Source organism: Sparus aurata, chromosome 13 (genome assembly GCF_900880675.1).
Source record: "Sparus aurata chromosome 13, fSpaAur1.1, whole genome shotgun sequence".
Lineage (NCBI taxonomy): Eukaryota > Metazoa > Chordata > Actinopteri > Spariformes > Sparidae > Sparus > Sparus aurata.
The window spans coordinates 22809118-22823538 of NC_044199.1; the positions used below are offsets into that span (position 1 = coordinate 22809118).

General features: G+C 40.1%; 2 long non-coding RNA genes across 2 annotated transcripts; both read right to left on the reverse strand.

Moving 5' to 3' along the window:
• Nucleotides 1–659: 659 nt before the first annotated feature.
• LOC115593662 (uncharacterized) lies at nt 660–3227 on the reverse strand. Its single transcript, XR_003986346.1, has 3 exons — nt 2396–3227; nt 2123–2275; nt 660–2035 (listed from the first exon to the last, which is right to left on the reverse strand). It is a non-coding gene; the product is annotated as an uncharacterized LOC115593662 (long non-coding RNA).
• An 8414-nt stretch (nt 3228–11641) lies between these two features.
• On the reverse strand, nt 11642–14405 carry LOC115593661 (uncharacterized). Its single transcript, XR_003986345.1, has 2 exons — nt 14187–14405; nt 11642–12851 (listed from the first exon to the last, which is right to left on the reverse strand). It is a non-coding gene; the product is annotated as an uncharacterized LOC115593661 (long non-coding RNA).
• Nucleotides 14406–14421: the final 16 nt, after the last annotated feature.

Genomic DNA, 14421 nt, shown 5'->3' on the forward strand with positions numbered 1-14421 from the left:
TATGGCATGAATACCACTGTCAAATGCATGTACTAAGAGCAAAGATTTTGTGAAGGCCCCTGAGCAAATTTTGACTTATTAAGAAAAAAAGTACAAAACAAAACAATAGAAAAAAATAAATAAATAAAAAAGAGAAAAGAGACAAAGTCCAGCTAATTAATTGGGGCCTTAAATGTATTTCAGGACATTTTCTATAATTTGTGGAATTGGTTGATTATTCAAATGAATTTAACATGTTTTCTGTTTTTCTGTCAAACACCAACCAATGAACAATTTGTAAGAGAATAGAAAATTCATACAAAAAACAAAATCCACTGTGCCTCTAGCAAGTAACCAATAAACAAACATTTCTTAGAAACTCTGCGCCTCGGAACAACCACAAGGAAATGTTTCGGCACCTTGCTGGTGGCAATTGCACTGACGACTGATGTGCAGGGAAGAACATTTTTAAAACCCATTCAACACACTTTTAAAAAATGATAAAAATACGAGACTGTAAGTTTTTTAGGCGCATTAAACTGGGTTGGAAGTGACTTTTGGGATAATCTCTATGAATTGTTTGACTCTTCCTTGGCCAGTTCAGAGAAACAAAAAAAACTTGAAATATAATTAGATTAAAAAAATATATTGTCATTAAGTTTCCTTTTGGGAAATAAATAAAAGAAAATGCAATAAACAAATTACTAAGACACAAATAAGAGAAGAATATATAGAAAATACATGAAAGCAGTCATTTTCAAAATCAAAATTCATAGTGGAAAACAGTTATTGGTTTCAAAAGGCAGGGCTCAACAAAATATAGATTATCACAATCAGTAGAACCAGGCATGTGCAGGCAAGATGCATTCTTAGTTAACCGATCACTCTACCTCTTGTTTGTTTTTGGGCTCTTTTGTTTGTTTAGTGGGGTTTTTTAAGAGGGAAAAAAGAGTGATGGGTATATACGAGGGACCCCCTCGAAAACGAGATGCTGCATCTCAAGGGGTTATTCTTAATAAATTGAATTTGAATTTACTAGGTGACAGGATTTGGCAATGACACCAATGTTCACACCTGATGATACTGTAATATCAGTGATTCCAGATATTGTTCAGCCCTACCATAAATGGCTTTTCACAATGTAGTTAGACTTAGGCTAATTAGCCCTATTAGTTTATGTCTTCAAGCTCCAGTAGCCCTGGACTGACAGTCAGGTCAACACTGTTGTTTCAATTATTTGTTAGTCCATCTCACTCAGAGTTGGGTTAACCTTTACTTTATAAAGATTTCTCTGAAAAACATGGAGATAATATCATTTTTGTGACTTCACGTCTTCAGGTTTGTTTCCCAATCAAATCATGATAAGGCTCATATCCAAACCATGTGTTTGGGATGTTCTCAAGACCAGACCCTCAGCTTTGAGTGCACAGTCTCAGCACTGGGCTTATCCATAACTGCTCTTCAGAAGGGTTTGCATTAGCCCAAGGCTAACTATACAATTGTGAAAAACCTTTAGTAGACCTACCAGCTGAAACCCCACACTAATGATTACTATTAAAGGGTAGCAAGTTCAGATGCATGTGGCACCTGATGTAATACCTGATATGATTTCCCCCTTTATCTGTGTCATCTGTTGGATAGCCGACAGATAAAGTTGGGAAGGGAAGGATGAAATAAAAAATAAAAAATAACATACATTTTCAGGAATTGCAAGATTAAAAAACCTTCAATGAATCATATGAGATAAATATTATTATTGACAAAACAGACTAAACTGGTGTCCTATACTTCAGATTTGGTTATTTTGTCCATGGGTCAGTAGAGTGATCTTCACTAGTGATTCTTTCATGGTGCTGTTTGTTCAGTCTGTTCATCGTTGCCACAAACCACATCTGTCAACAGAGCACACTGTCAGTGTGAAGATGTAAATGGAGTCATGACCTTTGACATGTTCAGTGGTTGGAGGAACTGCTGCATCCTATTATCTGGTCACGTTTGGTGTGAGGACAGCGTCACCGACACAGACGCATTGAGAGGCAGGGGAACGGAGCTTGCCCTGAGAAAAGATAACACAAAGCTTATAATCTGAAAACCATGACACAAAACATACACAAGAGTTGCATCATACAAAGTAATAAACTACCTTGAACACTGCTGAAGGGCAGAAATCCATTTTCCCCGCAGAGTCACCTCACACAGAGAAGTTTTGAAGGGCTGAACGTCTTATGTATGTTTAGCCCTCTGGGCAGTCTGGAGGTCTCAGCTGTGGAGTGGCTGGATCACAATGGAGGAAGACCTGAAGAAAGAACTTCATTCAAAATACACTCCCAACTGTAACTTTAAAGTCAAAAGCTACAAAAACTGTTAGATACATAAACAAGATTATTTGTTCAAAAATAAACCCTTAATGGCCTACCTTGTGCTTAGTTCTGGAGAAACCTTAGCAGTGAAAGGAGTAGCACATGTCTGTATGTGATCCAGCAGTGATGGCTCCATTGTCGACTGACGGTTAAGCCAGTGCAGCTGCCTCGTCTGTGGCACCATGGTGTTGCTGGCCTCACAGTATTGAAGAATATAGGACCAAGGTGGAAGATCTGAATGTCTTATGTATATTTAGCCCTCTGGGCAGTCTGGAGGTCTCAGCTGTGGAGTGGCTGGATCACAATGGAGGAAGACCTGAAGAAAGAACTTCATTCAAAATACACTCCCAACTGTAACTTTAAAGTCAAAAGCTACAAAAACTGTTAGATACATAAACAAGATTATTTGTTCAAAAATAAACCCTTAATGGCCTACCTTGTGCTTAGTTCTGGAGAAACTTTAGCAGTGAAAGGGGTAGCACATGTCTGTATGTGATCCAGCAGTGATTGCTCCATTGTCGACTGACGGTTAAGCCAGTGCAGCTGCCTCGTCTGTGGCACCATGGTGTTGCTGGCCTCACAGTATTGAAGAATATAGGACCAAGGTGGACTGGCGTCCTCACAGAGGAGCACTGTGTCTCCCATCCGGGTGACAATAAACTTGCATAATTTAGAGTATCTGCCACCCACCCTGATAGAGTGTAGTGGGACATTTGATGGGAATGTGGGGTTTCAACTGGTAGGTGTGATCCAGCAGTGATGGCTCGCTGCATTAGTATGCAGTGAGCCATCACATTGGAAAGTATGTGTTACATTGAGAACACATACTTTCTGATGTATATTGCTACAGTAAATGTTGGCAGCTGTATACAGCTGCTGAAATAGTTTTGGCCTGTGCATTTATCAACCCTGACCCAGACCCACCCTGACAAATGCACAGGCCAAAATGTGCTGCGAATATGGTCCATTACATCATCGTTATCTGTAAAACTATTTAGCATTTTTGATTATTTCTGACGGTTGATCTATAACTGCTATGCTGTCGTGTGTTATTCTTCATTAGTTCTTATTTGTAATTATATTTCCTATAGATGTCAAGTTCTTCATTCTATTTTATTCTTGTGTATTCTGTGAAGTATTTTAAATTAGCCAAGTTTTTTAAATCTTGTTGTACTTTTATCCATCCTGTGAAGCATTTTTTACTAGCCAAGGTTTTAGTTTTGAACCACATTGGAGAGTTTGCTGTGTGTAATTCTCTTAGACACATTAAAAGATTCATATCAAGTGTTGACCGGTGTATCCTCTTGGTCCACCCACCCTCCCACACAGTCTTAGAGAGACTGAGGCAGCCGGCGAGGTTGTGAAGCCAGGCTGCAAAGAGGATACCCCAACTCAACTTTTAGATTTTACCATTGTCAGTTTGTTTTGTGCGTGTTTTTAATCAAAATATGACTGCTGTAAAAATCAACATATTATACTTTTTCACTCAAAATGGTGTTAAATAATTTCTTAATCCCTGCAATTAATAAGTATTAGTGAAGTCACAAATTATTTTTCAGTGTGGTTAAGATTCACCAGATTTCTTCATGAACTGCTGCAGGAGATTACACAGTACACAGGATTGTGATAGCTGTAGTACGTTTTCATGACACCTGAAGTGAGACAGTGTTGTGGTTGAGAGATGAAAATGAGGTCCAGCAGTGTGTTCTTCTCTGTGGTTGCAGCAGTGATCAGTTGGGCATATCCCCTCGACCGAAACAGCTCCAGTATTGGCATACTTCCGTTGGATAAGAGATTCTCATTGAAATCACCACAGACAATGATGGGGTGGCAATCCATTATCTCCAGTGAATCCAAAAGGCTTACCAGGTTTGACAGGAATGATGCAATGCTGTAGTCTGGAGGTCTGTACACAGCTGCAATCAGTGCACTCACAGGGGCTTCAACCTTCAGAGCCACAAACTCAAGATCAGTCACATTGTGTAGATACTGTTTTTCACGTACCTGAAAGTGGTTTTTCACATAAACAGCGACTCCGCCACCACCTTTGTTTGCCATTTGTGGGAGATTTGTGTACGACATGTGTCTGTTTCGCTTGAACATGTTATAGCCCTCTAAATGGAGGCTGTCTGCAACAAAGGAGCCTTGTAGGTGAGTTTCTGTGAGACACAGAACGTCGGCAAGACACAGTTCATGATGGCTCTTGATGTCATTCACATGTGATGGCAGTCCTTCTGTGTTGTGGTGAACAATGGTCAGAGTGTCATGTCTGCTCAATGTTTGTTTGAAATGGAAAAGAGGCATCATGTTGTCCAAGTTGACATGTGTCATGGTCTCTAAGGCTGCAGTGACTTCTTGATTGGCATAGATTTTGCTCTCGTCTATATCCAGCATGTGCAGTCCACTGAGAGAGGTCACTCTACTGATAGCTACATAAGCCATGCCAGGTTCAAATATGTGTTTCAGTGAGATTACAGCTAATGTCTTTGTCATACCTTGCACCTTATGTATTGTGCAAGCAAAGGCAAGTTTAATGGGAAACTGTCTGCGTACCACTCCTTTCTGTTTCATATCCGCCTCTGCTCTGTCAATGTACACAAGATTATCAGGTCCTCCAGGTGCTCTATTGCGGTAACTCCTTCCAGCTGTTTCATCATCCATCTTGAGCCCAAGCATAGTGACATGTGCGAAACCACTTTGTTCAGAAGTAATTATCCTTTCTAGCGTGCAAAACGATCCATTCACTAATCCCTGAGAGACATCAATGTTTCTGGTGAGCATGGCACGTGCGCCTTCAGCAACATCAAGTGAATCTGGTAAATCATTTTTGCCCCCTTTTAATGGTTCGATTTGTCGTGCCATTCTGCCACTCTGTGGGTCCTTTTTATAGTCATCTGCATCAATTGTAGTGATATTAGAATGGAGCTGAGCTAATGTTGCAGAGTTGTGCGAATTTACTTGTTTGTTGGTTGCAAAAATGTGCAGGGCATCAGTCGGACAAAGTGCTGGTTCAGTGATGGTCTGTGACAACATAGCTCTGTCTGCTTCTGACAACTCATCTGACTTGTCTTTCACACGGATCCTGTTCAGCATCTCTGCAAAGACCACATCATCTTTCTGCCGCATGATCTCAGTCAGTGTGACCATCTTAAATTGACTCCACAGGTCTATTTGTAAAGGCTCTTGTACGCAGAGAGGTTTACTGTGTCTCACTGGAGGTAGCTGATAGAAGTCTCCAACAGCGATTACTGACATCCCTCCAAATGGTTTTTGACTGCCTTTAATCTGTTTCAGTCTGGCATCCACATATGCAAAAAGTGGCTTTGACACCATGGACACTTCATCAATGATGATGATTTCAGCATTTAACAGATCAGATCTGACCTCATCCAGTTTATTACCAAGTCCTTGAAATGGAGGTTTTAGGCTTCTGGGCAGCTTGAGCAGAGAGTGCAGTGTTGAACCTGATATATTAAAGGCTGCGGTTCCAGTGAAAGCAGTCAACAGGACAGTGGGGTTTGATATGTCAGCCTCCTCAGCACGTCTCGGCAGTTTACACAGTATCTTAGACGCTTCTGAGTAGATGCATTTAATGAGATGTGACTTTCCTGTTCCAGCACCACCATTTATGTAAAAGAAGAATTGCTCAGCATCAAGGCCACAAACACGCTTTATGCACCAGTCTCTGACTGTATGGAACACACATGTCTGTTTGTAGTTCAAACTCTGATACATCTGACGTAAGAGTGTGGGGTCAACTGCAGTGGGTTCTCTGATGGCTCTGGCTTCTGTTACAGCATTAGCCTGCTTTGCATATTCTGGGACATCCTCCTGTACATTTTCATGATCTGGCGCTCTTGCTTCCAGTTCTTCAATACACTCCAACCTCACTACTTCAGATTCAGGTGCCAGATTACACCATTCATCGATCACACCTCTGTTCTGTTCAAACTCCTCTATTGCACTCTCAATTTCCTCACTGTTTTGTTCATATTTTTCTCTGTTTCGCTTCACAATGCGTTGGACAGACTCTGGACGGTTAGCACCTGGTAGTTGAACGCGGCCCCTTTCATAGAATGACTCATACGTGGGTAAAAATGCAGGTTTCAGCTCATCGTCTGATCGATAAGGAACGTACAGTTTCAGTAATGTGCCATAAAACTTTTCGGGATATTTTTCCTGCGATGTGCGGTGAAATCTGATGATAGCAGGCTTATCAGTTTCTCTCCTTTGAACATATCCCATGCCATTCAACAGAGGACAAACCTTTTTACCTTTGGTCTGTTGGCCATACACAAGTCTGCAAGTTGAGGCAAAGTCTGCCATACACATCTCCTCAAACTCGGGTGTTTCAGGCCTGGCTTTGTACTTGTCTGTCAAAGATGTCATCCACACATGTACACATTCTGATGTTGTGTTTTGCAGGTCTGACATGGGGCGGCTCATTTTCACTGGGTTGTCATCTGTCGGTATGAATATGACACCGCGTGAACACTTTTTCATTTTGATACCACATGCACGGGTGACAGCCTCCTGGGCACTGACCTCTCTCTTTTTGGAATAGGCCTGCATAATTTCCCTCATTTCATCACACTCATTGACATTTTCTCGGTTGGAGTTTTCAATGAGCGTTTTGAGATACTCACTGACAGAGTTTTCACTTTTGCAAATATATGTGCAGATGTAGTTTATCAAACTGTAATAATTCAGTATGAACTGAACATCAATATTTGCATCCCAGGCAGAGAGTAGAGCTGCATTATATGGATTTACCCAGCAGTCTTTTGGGTCACGCCTCAGTATCACAGCATTTGATTGTTTCATCACGTGCAGATATTTCTCATACTCGCTGAGTGTTAAATCACATCGAGCCAGGAGCTGGTCTAAACTCAGGGAGGCAGTTTCAGCTTCATTCAGCAGCAAGTTCAGTGGTCTGAGCTTTTCTTTTGCTTCTGCCAGTTTTTCTGGATCATCTTTATCTCCAGGTCTTGTTATCATTGTCCTTCTGGAAGGTGGTTGGGGAAAACCAAAACGACATCCAGAGCTAGCACTTCTGAAACATGTCCGTGTGTGATTTTTGCTGTGCATCTGCACTTCTGTGACTTTCTGGTACAGGTCAGGTTGTGTAACTGGGTCAGGTAGCTGTGCACTGATATATTTGTTCACAAAGTCACAGATAGTACGATCATCGTCTTCCTCAAAAATAGGAGCTCCTTCTACCCATAGCAGGCAATGTATGTGTGGGCTTCCTCTGTGCTGAAACTCAACGCGGTAAAAGTAATCAACAACTTTACCAAGAGGTTGTGCAGGCGACAAGATCAAATCTCTGTATAAGGCCTCAACACGCTTATCAAACATGCGCATTGTAGTCACAGGATTGCTTCGCAATATTTCACACTTTGTGGGCCAGTCAAGTTCATCAAAATCAACTTCCTCACCCTGCTGACATTTTATTGCTTCAATCACCTCGGGCCAACGCATTTCTGCTGCAGAAAACGTACAAAAGAAAGTAGGAGTTCCGAGCTGTCTAATCATGGCAAACAGATCTCTCGTAGTTTTCTCCCAATAGGCTGGTGTCCCTCTCAGTGGCTGCATGAATCTGACCGCATCTTTATTTCTCACCAGTCGTTCAACCTCTCGTTTGTCTTGCAGCATTCCTGATGTTATTTTGCGTCCATCTCTAGTGAAAGGTTTTCCCTTACGTAGCTGAATTGTCATGCTTGATGTGGCCAAGTGTATTTCAGTCACAAACTGTGCAAAGAACAAATAGTTTGTGTCTCTGGCAAAGCGATCGTCAACACCTAGAAGCCTGGTTTTGAAATAACCACTAGGTGTTATTTTGATAAGTCTCTGTTCATCTAGTGTATTTTGACCAGTGGGGAACTGAACAGGAAAAGCCATGGCCTCAAGTTTAGGAGTTTTGAAAAAGCTGACTGGACTATTTCCTTCTGCAGGAGCAACAGAGTAGATTCCTTCACTGAAACACAATATGTCCTCTGAAACATCACGTGGCTGGAGGCATGACTCTAGAGCAAGACCACCATTTGGCATGTCACCTTCTTGTTCTGGATCATCATTCTGCTCCTCTGGTTGGCTGTCATCGCAAATTACCTGTTCATTGTTGTCCACTTCATTTTCAGGACCATTTTCCGCCTCACACAGTGCATTTCTTTCACACATGTCAATTTCCATTAAATCATCTTCATCATAATCAACATCCTCCATGGCCACATTAACATCATCATCATCATCATCATCATCATCGTCCTCATCGGGAAGTGTTGGGTCACACAACTCAGCCTCATCTCTGATAGTAATGTCCTTATACTGTGGGTGAATCTGTTTGAGTTCATTCAGTGCTCGCACCAGTTTAGACCAGGTAACAGTCTGGAACAGCTGATGACCTCTGTAACACAAACGCCTCTTCAGTTTAACTCTCAGGACCTGAGACTCACTTCTTAGTCTTGGCAGAGCGTTAACAGTTTCCTCAATCTGAGATGGAACACAGACAACATTCCCTCGAATACACTGCTGTCTTCCTTTAGGAAGAGGAATAATTTTTGCAAAAGTTATGCACTTAGCAATTAGATGTCTTTCCATTATGTTGAGATCACACAGTACAGGTGGAATGTCAGTAAGCTCCAAGTTGTTAGCTACAGCAAGGCTAGGCATGGCTCCATTTTTAAGATGACTATGGCAGGTGTGACAAATCCACTCTGTCTTTCTCTCATCAGGCACTTTGCACTGTTCATTTCTGCAGTTATCGTCACAAACATGAACATACTTTCCAGTCAAGCATGCTTCAACCACATCTGGATTTTTCACATAATTTGACCTTGTGCAGCGTTGAACTTGGTTTGGAAATGAAGCCTTATGACACACTGTGCAACAAAAAGTGGGACCAGCCTTTATTTGTGATCTGAAAACAGATATGGCCTCATTGATCAAAGGGTTTTCAAACTCTCTGTCATTCTCGTGTGCTTGTGTATGTATTTGTCTATATTTCCTTATTATTTTCATTGCACATCTTATCTTATTCATACTCCTAAATACAAGATTTGTGTTACGCCTCTCACGCATTCGTTGTCTCATAAGTTGTTTTTGTTTTTCTCTGAACTGACTATCATTTTTGTACTTTCTCCTTATGTATTCTCTTTGTTTTTCTTTGAATAGAGTTTCATTTTCGTACTTGCTCGTTATGTATTCTCGCTGTTTTTCTCTGAATTGAGGACTTTTCCTGTACTTCCTTGTAATGTAATTTTTTTGTTTCTGTTTGAATGAAGGATCTTCTCTATATGTCGTTCTTATATAATTTCTCTTTTTTTGGCGTAATTCAGGTTTTGTTCTGTAACAGTTTCTGAAATGTTCTTGTTTTCTTTGCCTGAGTTCTTCATCACAATATTGCCTGTTTGCAGAAGATTTTTTCTTTGCTCTGAAAGTTTTGTTAGAAGCATACTTTTCCTTTTCTTTCCTCTTTTGATTCTCCTTTCTTTGAGATACCTTTCCAGGGCACAAAAGTCTCCTCTTGTGTTTTTTTCTTGCCTCTTTACTAATTTTCCCCCTGTCATGCAAGTCACTGTCACTCACCATTGTATCAATTGTTGGAGCAGAAGAGTTTGATTCATTTTGAGGAGCATCATGTGATGTGTCAGAATTCAAAGTTAATTGGCTCAATGGCTCTGGTTCAGTCTCCATGTAAGTGCATGCTTCATTTACAGTGTTATTGCAGACATCAGTAACAACAGTAGTTAACCTGGGAGCACTCAGGCTTGACTCTTTCTGAAGACCATCTTCCAGCACAGCAGTTGATGTAGCAGCAGTCTCAGCGTTAGGTGGACTGTGTGTGTCTAGTATGGCATTACTCAGGTTTGTTGTGTTCACACTGTAAAACTCCACAGGCTTCAACTCATATCTGGAGGAGGAATGTGTGTCCATCAGCTTGTGTTGCTTCATGAGCCTGTCAATCATGTCACTGAGACGTGGGAATGTCAGCATGACAGCTTTACCAGCCATGAACGAACCCAGGGATACAGGCAAACCTTTGGCTGTTCTGGAGTGAGGATCAAAGAAACCGTATCTGCCTGACCTGGTTCTGAATACTGCAATACACAACGATGTCATCATCAGCAGTGCATATTGGACCTCTGTCAACAAACAGGCCAGTCCTGCCTCTAGGTCCAGAAAGTCATCTACAGCTCCGGGTAAAGGTTCACCAAACATCCCATACTTTGAAAGTATTTCCATGTTTACATGAAGTCTGTGCCTGCGTGTACGAACTTTATCAGGGAGCTCATCAGTAGTCAAATGGCTGTGATTAGGGAACCTTTTCCTGACTTCTTTATATAACTCATTACCTTTATCCAAAACGAGGTCGAGGTCAGCTCTGGTGATGTTGTCATTCTCATAGAGAAATGCAAGAAAGGTTAATGAGTTACAGGTACACTGCTGGTTCCTGAATTTGCCATATTTGACAGAAGCCTGGCTGCGTGATGCACAGATGTGTTGTTCAGAAGGCTGTTCTGTGAGGTTCATGCAGTCTGCATTGGATGGCCCTGCTACACTGAGATCTGCCTCTACAATGTCACAATCTGAGATCTGGTGCACATCACCTGAATAGCTTGCAGTATAGGAGGAAACTTTTTCACTAGGATTTTTACTGTGACGTCCCCTCTTTACCATGTCAGCATAAGAGACCTGTGGTAAAGGTATATCACCTGAATGGTTTACCTGGTTAGCTTTTGTATTAGCTGCTACACCTGGGTCATTACCTTGCAGTGTTGTTCTTAGCATGTCAGCATAAGAGACCTGTGGTGAAGGCACATCACCTGAATGGTTTACCTGGTTAGCTTTTGTATTAGCTGCTACACCTGGGTCATTACCTTGCAGTGTTGTTCTTAGCATGTCAGCATAAGAGACCTGTGGTGAAGGCACTTCACCTGAATGGTTTACCTGGTTAGCTTTTGAAGTAACTGTTAAACCTGGGTCATTACTGTTAAGTGTCATCTTTACAATGTCAGCATAAGAAATATGTGGTGAGCTCAGTGCATCATGTTGATCTCCCTGGTTGGCACTTGGAACATGGGATGCTGCAGATGTCATGACCTCTCCACTGCTCTGGGGACCAACACCTTCTTCCTGTTCAGTCGCTGTAGCACAGTGCATCTCGTCTGATGTCTGCCAGCGCATGCGTGCAGCCTGGGACCTCTTACTTTTCCTAGGCATTGTAGATTCAAACCAATTTCAGAAAACCCTTTTTTTTGCCTGTGAAAGTGGCCTTAAAGTATGCTCAGTTAAAACTGAAGTTTATTTTTGTTTGTTTAGCTGTTTATTCAATGCTTTAAAACACAATCGAGAGAAATGTTATAATGCTTAAATGTAGTATTCAACTGACAATAGCCAAACTGTATACTAGCACTATTATTTTCAGTGACAGCAATCCAAACCTTATTTATTAACTAACTTAATATATAACACTAAATAAATGTATTGAGCTTTATATTTAAATATCAGAATCAATCACAGCTTCTTCAAACAACTAATGGCTTTTTAATTACAATATATATATATATATAACTTTAAACAACAACAAAAGACTTATTGATTCAAATAATGTGAGCAGGACTAAAGATGAAGTAAAATCAGATGCAAGTCAGAGACAACAAATATACTGTATGATATGGTTTTAAATTTACACTTATTCCTACTAGTTCAGTAAACAAAGTTTTTTGTCGTTTTTTATTTTCTAGAAAACAATATACACTTAAAAATCTTCTGACAATTTATCAATGTTCGAATCAATTATTCAAATGTACTTAATGAGCAAATTAATTACAATTAATGTTAGCAGTTCAAATCAAATGCTGGTTAATGCTTGTCAAAAGCTGATCAATGTTGTAGTTTAAATCAAATCAGGTCAATAAGGCAGTGGTAACCTGCTCCAAATATTTCATCTGTAAATTTGTTTTGGAGAATTTCAGTCCAATGTTGAATTATCCAATATCTTAGGACAATGTATCAATGTTCATATAAACTGTTTCAATACCTTACTTAATAATTAAGTTAATTAGAATCAATTGTAGCTGTTCAAAAATCAAATGCTAGGAAATGTTTGTCAAATTAAGTCAGGTCAATAAGGTAGTGGCAATGTCCTGGTCAAATGTGTTCACAAAATCATAAAAATGCTTTTCAAAATCTGATGTGATATTCGATGTAGTTTCTGATGTGATATTCGATGTTATTTCTGATGTGATATTCGATGTAATTTCAATGTGATTTTCGATTTGATGCTTTACAACAATCGGGGCAGTGTTCCCAATTGGTCAGAAGGGGAGAGAGAGCGTGAGTAGGAGAACAGATAGAAAATCTCAAATTCGATTTGTAAAGAAAGGGAGAGAGAGCGTAAGGGTCCAGGCAAAGATAGAGAGCCAAACAACAACCAGACCTGATCTCTGATTGGACAGAAAGGAAGAGAGAGTAAGGGAAGAGACAACAGATAGAAAATCACCACGGCACCTGTAAGACAAAATGGGAAGATAAATTAGACTGATGGAACATAAAGAGAAAAAAAACTCAAGTAGCTTCTACCCTGAGCTAAACATGAACATGTGTTTAGATTATGTAAAAACATTAGTGATGCACATAATAAATAATGCTAATAAATTATCACCCAGCAGGGATTCCCTTACATTCATTTGTAATGTGAAAACTGGTTGTCATGAAATGCATCAATTCAATAGGGCTTGTCTTGATGTTTCATTTTTTTCCCCACTACAATTTAACCACAGTATGTTGAAGCAGCTGCTGTAGCCAGTGTGTTTAGAAAGTGTGTGCTTACAGTCAAATCATTTCAGAGTATAGTGTATGTCAAAATCTGTGCCATGAATGACATTACAGCAGTAGCAGCCCAGCCATACAGTGCCGAGCTGTGTGTGCGTGAGAGAGACACACACAACTGTTTGTCTGAGTCAGGTGAGTGTCTGTGTGCTTGTTTGTGAGTGAAGGTGAGTGTCTGTGTGCTTGTTTGTGAGTGAAGGTGAGTGTCTGTGTGCTTGTTTGTGAGTGAGCGAGTGTGACAGAGAGAGTACCTGGATGCAAGCTACACATATTTATAAAAATGCTGATCAAACAAACACTGACCAAGTCTCTCCCTTTCTATCCATGCTATGTCCAAAAATAATAATTTATAACTAAATACATTTAAAAGTTTGCATTTTTCTGTACTTTCTTTTTTCTTGAGAAACTCCCTCAACACAAAATGTTATGGATCAAACTATCATGGACTTACTACATACAATTACACAATTATTGAGCTATGTGTCTTGTGCTGCAAAACTCCTATCAGATCAGCACATAGCACCAGTGGAAAAAAAAGTTTAACTTACAGGCCTGCTAGTTTTTAATAATGCATAGATTTGAATTTATATGTTATGTTGATGTGTCACATTCTGTTTAAATAAAAGTTCCTGTGACATATCAAATGTGGTTTTTGTTAAAACTTATAATTCAGCCCACTGAGTAGAACATGCTGAGATATATCTAGCTTGTGTTGACAATCTGCCTGAAAATTCCATGATATGAATTTTGGTCCATAATGCTTGCTGACCCTATGTCAGCAGCTAGAGACAACCAGAAGAAGTATGGAAGCAGAAAGACAGAAAGTTTACTTTCTTCTCAGGAAATCAGGGGGTCATATCTCATATGTATCTGGATCAAATTGTTTTTCAGAGTGTTTAATTTATTATTGATTATATAAAGTGTGTATGTGATTCCCATCAACTAAAGTTTATTCAAATGTAAACCCATGAAATATCAGTTTAAAACAATTATGATGTCTCTGTGTGCTCTTACACTTCCAAGTTTGCAGGAGTCACAGGCTGGCGGGAATGCAATGAAGGGCAGTCGAGTGAGGGAGAGAGAAAAATTCAGATTTTCACTAAACAAAATCAACCTCACAACTCATTTCAAGTTACAGCATTAATACTGCTCCATCTCAGTTATACAGGGAGCTGGGTACACTGTATACAGTGTATGTTGCCTGTGCTTCACCAAAATCAGTCTGTGTCATGAATGACATTACCACAAA